This window comes from Bombina bombina, chromosome 2, assembly GCF_027579735.1.
Source record: "Bombina bombina isolate aBomBom1 chromosome 2, aBomBom1.pri, whole genome shotgun sequence".
NCBI lineage: Eukaryota > Metazoa > Chordata > Amphibia > Anura > Bombinatoridae > Bombina > Bombina bombina.
The window spans coordinates 1,238,550,500-1,238,566,416 of record NC_069500.1 but is presented as its reverse complement, the minus strand read 5'-3'; positions in this window follow the sequence as shown (position 1 = coordinate 1,238,566,416).

Here is a 15,917-nt window from a genome sequence, read left to right as displayed (position 1 = left end):
GTTTATATTACCTGGACTTATGATAATATATTCTTATAATGGATTTTAAAAGTAGTGAAGAGTGTTCAACATCCTATCTGCATTGAAGATTGCACCTTTGTGATCAGGTTTTTATTGGGGTTGCGCCTTCATGCGAGCTAAATCTAAACATACTTATGACATTCATGCATTTTAAAATACTTACATTATTGATCTCCTAAACAGACTCTCCGCCTTTGTGAATGTGAGTTCAATTATGTAGGCACAAGCCAGGGGTGTATTAAGGCATAGGCCAACGAGGCCGGTGCCTAGGGCAGCAGATTTTTAAGGGGCAGCAGAATTTTGAGTCCCTAGGGCCACTCTACTGAACTCAGGGCCGGGTGGCTAAATCAACCAATTACAAATGGCTTAAATGGCTGGCCCGGCTATTGCTACCCTATGGGATTGTATGTGGGTGCGCATGACGTGGTAGCCTGGCCTGGACTGAGAGGGAATGCGGTATTCTTCCTGGATCCACCGCGTGATTGAGACTCACACAGACTACACAGTGCAGTGTGCTCTACAAAGTGACCACTGTGAAACAGCATATGCCTTTCTCCCTTCAATACATCTTCATTAGGCATTAAAATACTTAAACGGATTAGTTACTAAATACTTGTACATTTATTGTTTGTCTATCAGTCATACATGCAAAGAATAAGTATTTATTGCTGAATCTATACAATTATGTGACTTAAAACACAACTGAAAATATGTTGTATGCATTTAATACATTCAGAAACAATACAAGTAAATACTTTATTATGATTGTATCATGTGACTTTATCCCCTAGGATACAATTCCTAAACCTATCATAACTACTTTTGTATTTTTTAAGTACTTTTAAAGGCCAGTTTGTATATTCATTACATATTTATCCAAGCAGATATTTTGCTTAAATAACGGTCAATCACCAAAGATGTTTAAGGTTAAACAACAACCTACTGACATTTTTTTCTGATATAAACACTTTAATCATCTGACTTGCAAAATAATGTGTTAATATATATATGTGTGTGTGTGTGTGTGTGTGTGTGTATATATATATATATATGTGTGTGTGTGTGTGTGTGAGTGACCAGAGTGAATGCAAGCCCTGGTAAAAATCTACTTAAAAAGACATTATTTTATTTTTTTACACCCTGCCCCAAAAATATTATGTCTAAAAAAAGGCCTTAAACCTGGGGTGGGGTGGAGGGTGGGGGGGGGGGGGGGGCAGCAGAGTTTTGAGTGCCTAGGGCAGCACAAAACCTAAATACGCCCCTGGCACAAGCTCTTTACAATGCACTGTCACAAACATCTTTGCTTGAATCAGTAACACATAAAAAAAAGGGTACAAAACTAAGTGTTTTGTTTTTTTACTTTTTATTATTTTGCAAATGTTGCAAATTTAAAGTAAATTTAAAGTAAATGCAACATGTTTGTGGAGATTACATTTTACACATAAACACACACACGTATACAGAGTGTACAGTAGTTGGAAAAGTTTGCACAAGATGTAAGTGCATTAATACTTTACTTAGATATCCAATAATTTGCTGGTACTTCTATACCTCTGTAAAATAGTATGTGGTGAAAAGAACATTGAAATAGCATGCAATAGTACAATAATAACCTTTTTCTTATTATTTGTAAATAGGGCCGGCTCAACCATGGGACCAAGTGGGTCCAACGGACCCAAGAAGCACTTCACAAGGGGCAGCACTTCAGTGACTGAGTCCCAGACCACTCCTCTCCTGTCTCCTTGTGGGATGTCGCAAGCTCCCAGCAACATAATCTCATTAGACACAGAACTGGTCAGGGGCAACATTCAAGGTGGGACAAGTGCCACTCTTCCCCAACTTCCTTCCCACTTATTGCACACTAAAATGGTAATGATGCTACTGGGAGGCGTCATTGCATTCTCGGGTCCAGGCAGCACAATATTTTGAGCTGGCCCTGATTGTAAAGTCATACAGGGTGGAGGATTCCATTTACAAAAGTACAATATTTTGTGAAAAAACTTGCACCAACATAACTCGAAAATTTTGCAAGAGGTTTGTACCAGTGTCTTGAGAGTTATGATTGTGTCTCTATTATTGCCAATGGTGTAGTATCTATGTCACAATTGTTTACCTCTCAGCGCATAAAATAAATCTTGAAAGCTTGGGGTTAGTTGAAGTGAAAAATTCTTACCACTCACCTAGAACACCCACAGGCCTTTCTGGCTATGATGCTTCTGAAACATCTGCCATTATATTCACTATTGACTATTTTACCATGACAAAACAGACATGCAAATATTACAAATATTTACATTAGCCATGTTTTAGAAGTTGCACTTGCTTTTTCACTTTGCAAGAGGTTCTCAATTCATGTGTGAGATTGGATGTCTTGGGCAAATGGCCTTGTAAATTTGTTGTTTTGTACTGAAAATTTAGATTGTGATTAGAAAAGCTAGACTAGCACGTTACATATAAGGCTTATTTTCACCAAACCAATAATGAAAAAAAGTGTTGCTGATAAATGGAGGATTGCAATCGTGTCTACATGGTTAAGGGCTCATCTGCAGCTGGTAACATCAATAATTATCAAATTAAAGATTGTAATTAACCCCACACTTTACTTATTGTTGCTTATATTTCTTATGAGTTGATATGTTTTATTGGCCAGATTAAAATGATGTTAGAGTACATAGTATAATTATTATTAGGTGCATTTTCAGTCATTTTCTCACTAATGGTCTATATACATTATTTACAGTAGAGCAGATAGTCATAGAACAAGGGTTTTAAGACTATCTGAACAGATCTGTTGCAAGAATGTACAATAGTAAAGTAGCTTATCTATAATACATTCTTGCAATTCCTTACCTCTAACACTATAATGTGTAATACATAACTAAAACAAAGTGTCATGTCTCATATAGTTTTGTTATTAGGGGCTCATACACTACTAATTCCTTTACTTAGCATTTCAATTGTGTAAAACATTTAAAGCACTGTGGAACATGAATGACAGCTACAGTATATGCTGCCTTAAGATGCCTATTATTTTTTTAGTAGTAAAAAAACAGTGATTTGTAATATTTTATTTTTAGTATATACTGTGTATATATATATATATATATATATATATATATATATATATATATATATATATATATATATATATATATATATATATATATCCTATGAACAGAGGTATTCTGCTCAGTGTTATATTTTGTTTTCATGTGACTCACACAAATATGCCAGCCTATCATTCTACTGCTCCCACAATAATCTATCATATTAGCTTCATTTATATCTCATAACAGTAAGTATTACACACACAGGGCGCAGTATTTAATCCCCCTTTTTACCAGGTACAGCCACAGAGCAATAATTCACCAAGGAATAACATCAGATGTTGAGATTGCAGGCATATGAAGAAAGTATAGAAGTCAAAAAAATGGCGGCGCTGTACCACTTCAGAAGTCTTAGTTGTATACTTGTTCCTGTTCCTCTGGCTTCGTGTAACCTCCAAAAGACAATGAACCACAATGGTGCAATAACGTCAAGTGCTGAGTGGTATTAATGCAAATACTCACAGGATTTGAAGCAAGATTTCAATCTTTTATTCTTGAATCACCAGCAGGACATCAGTGTAATACAGCTTAAAACATTTTATTAAAAACACTGTTAAAAGCTTGACGCGTTTCAGCACTAATATTGCATTTTTCAACAGCAAATAAAATATAGTGTATCAACAAGCTGTTGTATCATAGCTCTGGAACATCAGTATATATGCAGTCAGGGTTGCCCTATCCTCTTTTTTGATGAAGTAGGACCAAGTTTATAAAAGAGTAATTATATCATGTCCAAATATGTTTAAAAATGTCATTACATTATGTGCGTTTGAAAATAATTATATCCCATTTCATCAAAAACATCTTAAAATCTAAAACTGCAACTTCACTTTCCAAATAGAAATCTCCAAAACGAACAAATCCATTGAGACAACCAATCTCTTTGTTAGTTTTGGCGATTTCTATTTGTAAAGTGAAGTTAAGGAAAAATCTGGATTGGCTCAAAATACACACGTGAGAAATGGGATAATATCCGACAGCGCTGACTAAAACTAGACCTCCAGCTCCTAAAACAATAGGTCCCTAGTTACCCATAGGAAAACAAATAAGAACTAACTGGTAAGTTAAAGGAGCGCCTAAACTAAGGCAGGTCTAAAAAAATGTAATTAAAATGCGATTATATGAATTAGCGATAATAATAAAATATTAAAATAATCGTTGGTAACAGTAGAAATAAAAATAGATAAAACTGTTGGGTGACAATAGGGTAACAGATACGAATTGTTAATATATAATCTTAACACATAGATATATAATCTTAACACATAGATAGTTTAGGAACAATTATAAATTATACACAATATTACATGGATCCATGATACAATAAAAAACAAATTCAAATATGAGGAATAAATTTAATATTTGAATTTATTCCTCATATTTGAATTTGTTTTTTATTGTATCATGGATCCATATAATATTGTGTATAATTTATAATTGTTATTAAACTATCTATGTGTTAAGATTATATATCTATGTGTTAAGATTATATATTAACAATTCGTATCTGTTACCCTATTGTCACCCAACAGTTTTATCTATTTTTATTTTTATTTCTACTATTACCGATTATTTTATTATTTTATTATTATCGCTAATTCATATAATCGCATTTTAATAACATTTTTTTAGACCTGCCTTAGTTTAGGCGCTCCGAGTTCTCAAAATACACACGTGGAAGAGCCATATGACTGGCGAATGTCAGTACCTGGTTGAAAACTTCTAAGTTACAACTACTCGTTTGAGGACTAGGAAATACCTGATCACTGATTGGCCAGTGTCATCACATAATATAACATACTTAAATGCAAACTGATTACTATATTAGATGAAAACCTTGCTATTTACACCAAAGCATCTGATATTGATTATGGTTCTGTATTTGAATGTATACTTATTATCTGATCTGGGAGGAACTGTGCTTTCCACTCCAGTGGTTTAGATACAAGCATCCAATTTAAATGTGCAGGTTTAGATTGTAAGCCATTTTTAATAATAAATATTTTCAAACGCGCATAAAGTATTGACATTTTTAAACATATTTGGACATGATATAATTACTCTTTTATAAACTTAGTCCTACTTCATCAAAAAAGAGGATATGACAACCCTGACTCGATGCACCTGAAGTGGGTGTGGTAAGAGACAGGTAGGCAGGGATAGGCAAGGTGTCCGTACATGGACACTGGTGTCCGTGACTAGCCCTTGCAGTGTCCGCCACAACCTTAGTATATGTTTTGATTGAATAATAGGAATAAAAAAAAATATGTAGTGTGAATAAATTTAGTGGCTTGTCAAGAGACTGCTAGCGATATTGGGCGATAAGTTATGGAATAACTAAATCCTGAGTGAAATACTGGATGTGTATCTGCATCTGTATAATAACACCCAGCTCTATACAAAGACACAGTAGTGACACTGGCACATGTGTATAGCCAGACAAGGGTTGGTTATAGGGTTAGTGGTATCTGCATCAGTATAATAACACCCAGCGCTATATAATGACACAGTAGTGACACTGGCACATGCGTATAGCCAGACAAGGGTTGGTTATAGGGTCAGTGGTGTCTGCATCAGTATAATAACACCCAACGCTATATAATGACACAGTAGTGACACTGGCACATGGGTATAGCCAGACAAGGGATGGTTATAGGGTCAATGCTATCTGCATCAGTATAATAACACCCAGCGCTATATGACACAGTAGTGACACTGGCACATGCGTATAGCCAGACAAGGGATGGTTATAGGGTCAATGGTATCTGCATCAGTATAATAACACCCAGCGCTATATGACACAGTAGTGACACTGGCACATGCGTATAGCCAGACAAGGGATGGTTATAGGGTCAATGGTATCTGCATCAGTATAATAACACCCAGCACTATATAATGACACAGTAGTGACACTGGCACATGGGTATAGCCAGAGGAGGGCTGGTTATAGGATCAGTGGTATCTGCATCAGTATATTAACACCAAGCACTATAAAATAATGTTTTTAATTTAAAATGTACCTTGGTGTCCTTCACTAAGGGCTGTAATTTGGAAAATGTCCGCCACAGCCTTTGTCTGTGCCTATCCCTGCAGGTAGGCAGGGTTTGTACTGCATATATACTAATGTTCCAGAGCTAGGATACAACAGTTTGTTGATACACTATATTTGATTTGCTCTTAAAAAAGGCAATATTATTGCTGAAACGCGTTGAGCTTTTAACAGTGTTTTTAATAAAATGTTTTAAGCTGTATTATACTGATGTCCTGCTGGTGATTCAAGAATAAAAGATTGAAATCTTGATTCAAATCCTGTTTGCATTAATACCACTCAGCACTTGACGTTATTGCACCATTGTGGCTCATTGTCTTTTTGGAGGTTATACGAAGCCAGAGGAACAGGAACAAGTATACAGCTAAAACTTCTGAAGTGGTACAGCGCTGCCATTTTTACGACTTCGATCTGATCATACGGTTGAGGACAGGGGCAGGCAGCGAATACTTTGAAGGGAAGTCACGTACACAGTATTATACTTACTAATATTTATCACATATGTAGAAAGTATGATGCAAACTTTACTGTAAATACCGAATAATTAAAAAAAAATTAATAACAACCTTTAAGGCATCGGGTTGTCTACAGCTACTCTGTCAGTCACCTGCCACATTAGAACTACCTTCTTCTGCAGCCTATTACCTTAAAGGGATATAAGACCCATTTTTTTTTCATTTAAGATTCAAACAAAGCATGTGCATTTAAACAACTTGTACTTTTATTATGTAATTTGCTTCATTGTCTTGATATCCATATTTGAAAAGCATACCTAAGTAGGTAGAAACAAATGCTTCTTTTTATTGGTTCACCAGATGTGATCAGCTAGCTCCCAGTAGTGTAGAGCTGCTCATTTACCAAAGGATACCAAGAAAATAAATTTGATAATAGAAGTAGATTGGAATGTTGCTTACAATTACATGCTCTATATGAATCATGAAAGAAAAATTTCGGGTTTCATGTCCCTTTAACCCCTTCGCTACTGGGAATTTCAGCGAAAAATTGCCCAAAATATTGGAGAATTTTTAGCATTTTTGCTCTCACTCCATTTAAACAAAATCTATATATTTTTATAGAGTAGACAAGGCAAGTTATTGATCTAGACCAGGGGTCGCCAACCTTTAGGACCTCAGGGACCACTAAACTCATAATTTTAAATCCCGTGGACCACTAACATGATTTTTTTTAAAGGTACAAACCTCTATAATGTGTATACAGGTATTCTCTGCTCATACAGCGTGTTAGGGACCGGAGCCCCGCTGTAAAGTGAAAACCGCCTTAAAGTAAAACAAGGAGGTTTAAGCTTTCTTTTCACTTGTCAGTGTGCTTGAAAACTTGAAAACATGTTTAAACTAACTTATATTAGGGGTGCAATAGCACTAAGTTTAGTTTAACACTAGCACAGCACAGTATTCAATTAGTATTAAAAAAATACTGTACCTGTAAAATAGTGACAATTACTGTAGTAAAATTTGCCAGACTATAACACTGAGACATAGATTGCACTGTAATGCTGTAAACAAAGTGAACTGTGCATAACAAAATGGTGCAAGTCACTTTTCTCGCAATCTCACGAAGATTACAGCACTGTTTCAAAATCCTTGGAGGTTGAACTTCAGCTCCACAAAGCGCTGTAAAGTGAGGTATAATGGTATATATACAGTGTATATATGTGTGTGTGTGTATATATATATATATATATATATATATATATATATATATATATACACATACATACACACACACACACTGTACATAACTAGTATAACCATAGCTAAGTTTACATTATGTATACGGTATATTTACACATTTTTAAGAATTATTTTTTGGAATTAACTAACTAAATGACAGAACTGAGAGAATACTTCCAAATGACAGATGAAGGGTGAGTGCCAACTTTTGAGCTGGAAATGGAGAGGCAGTTGCGCAGAACTACGCAACGTGCGTAGGGAGAGGCACTTAGGGAGTTGCAGCGAGATGAGGGTGACACTATCGGAGTAGATTAATTCCTGCTTGATGGTGTCAAGGACCACCTACATTTTCTTGGGGACCACCAGTGGTCCATGGACCACTGGTTGGCGACCGCTGATCTAGACCATTTCACCACCAAATCCGATCATTTTAAAAATAAAAGTTTTCACAAACTGTGGGTTTCTCACTGAAATTATTTACATACCGCTTGTGCAGTCATGACACAAACAAATGACTGTAAAAGCATCTCTGGTATACCCTTTGTTTGGAAATAGCTGACGTGCATGGATTTTCCATTGGTTTTTGGTAATTAGAAGGCCGCTGATTGCAGCTGTGTACCACACTTCTGAAATTCCCAGCAGTTAAGGGGTTAATTAGTTAGCTTGTAATTGAAATAGTATAGTAATGTAGGTAATACCCTTCCATCTTAGGTACTGGCAGACAGTATACTAATAGACAGGTTTTTAAAAAAAAAAAAAAATCTGTAGTGTAGTGATCCCTCCTCAACAGCTCTCTAACCCTCCCACTAATGGTGGCCATATTTGGCAGCTGTCTGCGAGGTTTTTTTAATATTTTGTTTTTTTTCTGTAGTATAGTGGTCCCCCCTCCTGCTATATTTATTTAGGGGGCCCCCTTTCCCCATTCCAAGCTTTTCTCTGTAGTGCAGTGCCTCATCCCTCCCTCCAATATTTTTTCTGCAGTGTTTGGGATCCATATATATTTTATTATTATTACTATTATTATTATCATGTATTTGTATAGTGCTGCAACATTATTTTGCAGTGGGAGTTACAAATACGAGCTGCATTTATTGGGAATTGCTAGTTGTCAGGAAACAATTGCAATCTCTGATCCATATAATGAGTTCAGCAGGTTACCCGCACATGCCAGTGAAGGGTAGACACACACTAATCTGTTCAGTGTAGCATCTAAGGACATATCAGACATGTTACGGCTTGATTTCATGTGGCCACTTGTCTCTATAGTAGGAGCAAAAAAAAGAAATAAATAAATAACAAAAGATGATTTAGATAAGAGCTAAACTTATTCTTATCAATGCATATAAAGCCAATGCTGTAAGGCTCACAGATCTCTCCATTCCTTAGTGACTGGACATTTAAATAGAATGGACAGAGAGGCTATTAGTGAATCTACTTTATTAAGTGTTGTGCATGACCACTTTGTCCAGTCCTTCTCTGCCACAGGAGCCTACAGTGCAATGTCATACAATCGTTTCTAGCCTTCTTTGACAGCCAATAGAGGGATTAATTACAAATGGATCTCTATTGCTTCCGCTTGCGTGCTAAATGTACTTGAATTCAGTATTTTGCATGCGCCGGATACCGCGCACATTACAAATTGAAAGTAAAATGTTTCCCTTTCCTCGCCAACCCGATGCAGTTACAATATTGCGAGCGCATTAACATATTCCCCCATAGATTTCAATGGAACGCGAAAAGCAGAAAAAACCTAACACCCATATTTCTTTACCCTTTACATATGTAATAAGAAACTAAAGCTATATGCTTTATTTTCACTGACAACTTATTATAAAGGTATTAAAAGGGACTATATGGTGGTAATTAGGCAATTTAATTTGCAATGTATTTAATAAGCATATTTCAGCTAATGTTTTATCATAAGGAATTAGTTCAGCGTTCTCCTTTTGAAGGACCCACATATAAAATCTTTGTCATTCTCAATCTGAATGGATAGTGATCAATAGTGGCCCTAAACTGTCAAGTCAAAGAGCAATCAATGTCTCCCACAGGACACAAAGGAAAGGTTTTAAACAGGAAGAGCCATTGCCTATAAATATAATGGAAATCTGAACTATATACTATGCACTCATGACCTAGAAGAGTCATGCTTGAATTGCGCAGAACAATATAACTGCTGTGGTGTATACAAACTATGTGGGTGGAAGCTGCAGTAAATCTTGTCTGATGGTGCTGAGTGTAATGCAACCTACAAATTGTGTCATTTGAGCATAGCTCAGAGTTTTAGAAATGGTAAGACCCTTTTCCTAAATCACAAATCCGTTATATATGGTCTATCTTGTGTAACATATGTCTAGTTATACCAATGTAAAAGGGCAACTATAGCTGTGAGCCTTATGGTTTATTAAAAGAACGTCAAAGTTAATATGGCAAAGGATAATTAGGCAGCATATTTAGTTCCATGATCTTCCTTGACAATTCAAACTGGCCTATTTATTATTTGTTTGTCTTTTTTGCCAGCGGTAATACAGCCAAGGTTGATTAAAAATAAAATAAAGTGTTTCAGATAAATACTCAATTGCATGCATGATAGGTAGAATGTGGTTTATAACCTTAACCAGCATGCGTATTAATAAATCAAATTGACCCAAATGTCATACCTCATTTTCCCTCAATTACTGAAGCATGATGTTTTGTATCTTTTTCATCAGTTTTGGTGCAACTTCTTTGTAGCATTTTTATGGATTATTTTCTGTCCATTTATTGCATGCGTCATTTGTTTTGTCCGAAAAATGGATGTGCTACTCACTTGGATTTCCTGTGTACTGACTCTGGCTACAAGTTACAGTTTACCCTTTTCACTTTCTTGAAGTTGTTTGCTGTGTTCCAGACCCTAATCTGAACTGAGTCTGACCAATTGTACGTCTGCCGGTTTATGGTAATCCTAGTTTTTTTTTTTTAATAAATTATTTTTATTGAGGACACTAAGCAAAAATACAATAAGAGAATAAACATATTGGCATAATGTTACTTAGGTAAAACTTAGAAGTACAAGAATATACATAGTACAGAACTCTAGGCATTCACATGATATGTAAATCTTGCTATCCAGATCCAACTTGTCATTTAAGAAATTGTTGAATTTTAAATCTAAGACGGTTGTGAACGCTAACTGTGCTATGTATTTTAACTCATGTAAATAAAAGCAAATGTAATGTGTCTCCATTGCGTATTTTAATTATAAATACTAGCTGGTAGAACTGAAGAATGATACCTGAACAATACTATCACTTAGTATGGGAGTTGACCAACTTCTAGAGTCCCACACAATTTCCAGCTCTAAACTGAACTAAACAAACAATACTATGAAACAGTATTCTGTCCATATTTGTCTTATTGGACAACATGCCAGTTAATTACGAGCAGGATATAATAAGATATTACTTAATTATTTTAATACGTAAAACCTTGAGATAAAGTAGCATTGACAAACCCAAAAGATGTTTCACTCCTCATCTAAAAAGTACATAAAAAGGGTATGAGGCCTATATTCATTTAGGTGGGCCAAAAGAAAAGAGGAAGGGAAAGGAGAGGAGGAGAAAGAGAGAAAAAAAAAATATTTGTTTCTTTTGTAATCCTCCAGTTATGACCTTTGGTCTGCGTTATTTTGCTTCTTGCTTCTCCCTGATACTGTTCAAAATTTGGATTTTCTGTTTCAGATTCTGTGTACAAATCTGTGAAGATCCACTTGTACAGTGCTTGAGGTGGTTAAGGGGCATACAACCCCATAAAACATAGGGGTATGAAATGCGGAACAACCTCTTTCGAATGCCTCATACCTCTGTCATTAGTAGGTCTAAAAATCAAATGCATTTACAACAGCATACAAGATAAATATGCATGGTACCCCTCACATGAAAGAGGGATTTACCCATTTTCAAATGAGACATTTCAAGTCCCTTTATCATTTATTAATGATAGTCATAGAAATTGCAATCATCTCTTTTCTTGGTGCCTTTTATAGACCCATAGGCATATGGAACAACATCAGGTGGCGGGGTATGGTACCCCTATGCTTCCCCCCCCGCAAAATACATAGACATATGTGATATCCCTTATTTGAAATCAGCAATCCTCATCTTTCACATTAGCAATCCTGTGTCCTTCCAACTGCTAGGGACATGATTCAGATAGAGCATCTGATTTTAAACAACTTTCCAATTTACTTCCATTATCTAATTTGTTTTGTACTATTGATGTCCTTTGTTGACAATTATACCTAGCTAGGCTCAGGATCTGCTGCTTGGTGGCAGCAAATATAAGCCTTGTGTTATTTACTCACACAATGCGTTCAGCTAGCTCCCAGTAGTGAATTGCTACTTCTTTAAGAAAGGATACCAAGAAAATGAAGCAAATTAAATAATAAAAGTAAAATGAAAAGTTGTTTAAAATTGTAATATCTATCTGAATCATGAAAGAAAATTTTGGATTTCACATCCCTTTAATTGTCATTACAATGATAAATACCTCTTGAAATTGGGGGGTTATGGCACTTTTAAAGCGGTCTTTATTGTCCCCTCATTATATGAGACCTCACATTTAAAAGAGTAAAGTTCCACAATTCAAATAAGGTTTTTTTTTATGTCCTTATAGCTATGAAGTGATTGTCACAGTAATAATAATAATCTGACAGTAAACGCTAGCCTCATTTTTTTTTTTTTTTTTATGGTTCATAGATCCATGTCTCTGTTAACTAATAAAATTATTTAGGAATCAAAATGATTGGGAATTCTGGGTGAAAGCATAAATATTATAATATTAAATTCTATATACTGTAGGATGAATTTAAGTAGAAATATTTTAGTTTTTTTTTGTTTTGTTTTATTTTGTCATGAGTGAGTTTGGCTTGTATAGGAACATCCATGTTTAGTCAAAATTTGTTAAGCCACCCTTCTGAATATCAGAATTTTGTGTAATTTTAATATATATGCCTAAATTGGAAGATTGAGCATTGTGACAAAATGATATATATATTTTTTTTCAATTGGACTAGTATAAAATCCTAAATGTTTGTGTTTTGTGAATGGTTTTCCTATATTATAATATAAAAAATAGAGGAACTTAAAGATCCTAAACAGCTTTAGTTCCAGTGGGATTAGCAGGGTGACATTAAGGGCCAGATTACAAGTGGAGCGGTATTTAACACTCCACTTCAGCGCTAACTCCACTAAAAGTAAACTTTTTGCGTGAGTCGGGTAGCGCTTGTATTACAGGTTGAAAGCAAAAAGTTTTCCATAGCGCACTAATCTGATGCATGCAGGGAAAATTACAAAACAAATTAATACAACACTCAAGCTCTCAATCCAAGGGTCATGGGATGTGTACCCAGTCCAGTCTAGGGTGATTACATAAACATGTGCACCCTTCACTTGTTCCCAGTTTGTTGAATTGAGAGCTTGAATTGTGTGGCTGTTTTAGGGACCCAGGTTTTGGAAGGGACCTTGACGAGGTACCTGGGTGTTGTCCCATTTGGCCAGATGCGATAACTAACCCTTCCATTTTTTCTTTTAATCTTAGCTGAGAGCTTGTAAGTGAGTGCTGGACTTTCTCTGTGTTCTACTAATTTGTTTTGTAATTTTCCCTATGGGCCTTGCACCCAGGCCTGTCTGGGGTTAACTGCCTGTGACTCTGGGGACAGCACAGCTTCCTGAGAGTGCCATTGAGCACCCAGGGCTGAGCATGTTGCAGGGCCATGGGATGTGTACCCAGTCCAGTCTGAGAGTGCAGTCCCCTTCCGTGTTTTGTATATGTCTAGGGTGATTACATAAGCCTGTGCATCCTTCACTCGTTCCCAGTTTGTTGGATTGAGAGCTTACATGTGTGGCTGTTTTAGGGACCCAGGTTTTGGAAGGGACCTTGGTGAGGTACCTGGGCTTGTCCCATTTGGCCAGATGCGATAACTAACCCTTCCATTTTTGCTTTTAATCTTAGCTGAGAGCTTGTGAGTGCTGGACTTTCTCTGTGTGTTGTATTAATTTGTTTTGTAATTTTCCCTATGTGCCTTGCACCCAGGCCTGTCTGGGGTTAACTGCCTGTGACTCTGGGGACAGCACAGCTTTCTGTGAGTGCCATTCAGCACCCAAGGCTGAGCATGTTGCAGGATCATGGGATGTGTACCCAGTCCAGTTTGAGGGTTGAGTCCCCTTCCGTGTTTTGTATATATATATATATATATATATATATATATATATATATGAGAATATCTATTTAAGAACACATAGAACATATTCTGCTATGTGCAGTAAATACACAGTATAACACTTTATTAAATATAAATATTGAATAAATGTTTTGACATATTTTCATCTACTAAACTGCAAAGGGCTCAAATGCATTTATATATATGTATACATGTGGAATTATGTATATATATATATATATATATATATATATATATATATATATATATATATATATATATATATATATATATGTATATACATCTGTAAATACATACACATATACATACATAAGTACACAAATATAAACATATATTTATATATATATAGGGGTGGAAAAATATTAATATGGTTTACTAGCCAGGGGTGCTACTAACCAAAAGGTAAAAAAAAATTTAATCCACTCAATGTTAAAGATAGGAAAAAGTCTAATTTCTAAGTCACCCGCTCAAATGTCTAAGTCGCCCGGGACCACTGGAAATTGAAATCACTGTGTCAATAAATATATATATATAAGGGATTGCAATACTTTGTGACGTCACTTACGGTTTCGGTATCTCTCATTCATCTCATAGCGTTGTTCACGCTAATCGGCTACTAGACACCATTCCCCTTTAGGGGACTCAGATAAGTTACTTAGCATTCAATAGTATTTGCTCCTTCTATTGTTTATCTATTGTTTTACTTCCATTAATATTTTTTACGTATTACTTTTTGGTCGTGTGTCTGTGTACTAGTTTTATTTTACTTTTATTTCCGTCACCCTAGCCCACTCGTTTTTAACTAGTTAGCATCTGTTCCGTGTTTATCGCTATCAATTTTTAGCTGTTAGACTTTTAGATAAATTTTAGATGGTGCATTATTTATAATAAAAAAAAATCCATATCTTCATTCCTTCTTGGTAACACTTGCCATTCATATCAATTTTTTGTATTTATTTTATTTTTATTCTTCACGCCCTAATATTGGCGGTTATCTTTGTAATATCTGGTCACCCCCCTCATACTTTCTAAGAGTTAGATGGTGTTTGAGGGACAGACCTAAATAAATGTATTCCATTTGTTTCTACATCCAGAGAGCCTTGTTTTTACATTTGGCACTAATTTAATTAATTTCATATATCCTATACACTGTAACATATAATTTTTTGTTTTTTATAAATAATGTTTTATAAATACGTTTGTGTTACCATATAATTGCAGTTACATATAGTGGTGCCTACATTATTTTTATTTCAATTATTTTCATTATACACATTTGTGTTAATCAGTTGATATTTATTTGTGTTGTTTATTAAAGTATCGATTGTTCTTAGAACCTTGGAACAATCTCATTCAGTTTAACACATGAACTGAATGATTGATAGTCCTGGTCCTACAATTTATTTTGCACCTTTTTTATTAGACCATAATAACACACATTGGTTTTTATATTTCCTATTGATTTTCTTATCCTCGATTAGTTTACTAAATCCCCTATTATTTATCTATCCACCTAGGGTATATGATTTTATACCTATATACTTTAGGAATTACATATGATTATATAATTAATTTATATGATTATAAACTGAACCATCATTCATATCTGAATTAATTTTCTACTCCTATCTATTTGACCACACCAATTGAGTTTTGATTTGATTAATTAACCATTCTGGAACTCATATTTTATTTTATTTCTGATGACTAATACATCACTAATTTCAGCATTAATTTAGCGCTATTCTCTCATAGTGATAGATATATATATATATATATATCACTATGTTAAAGCCCTTTGCCTGCCTTTTTTCCTAACACCTGAGACA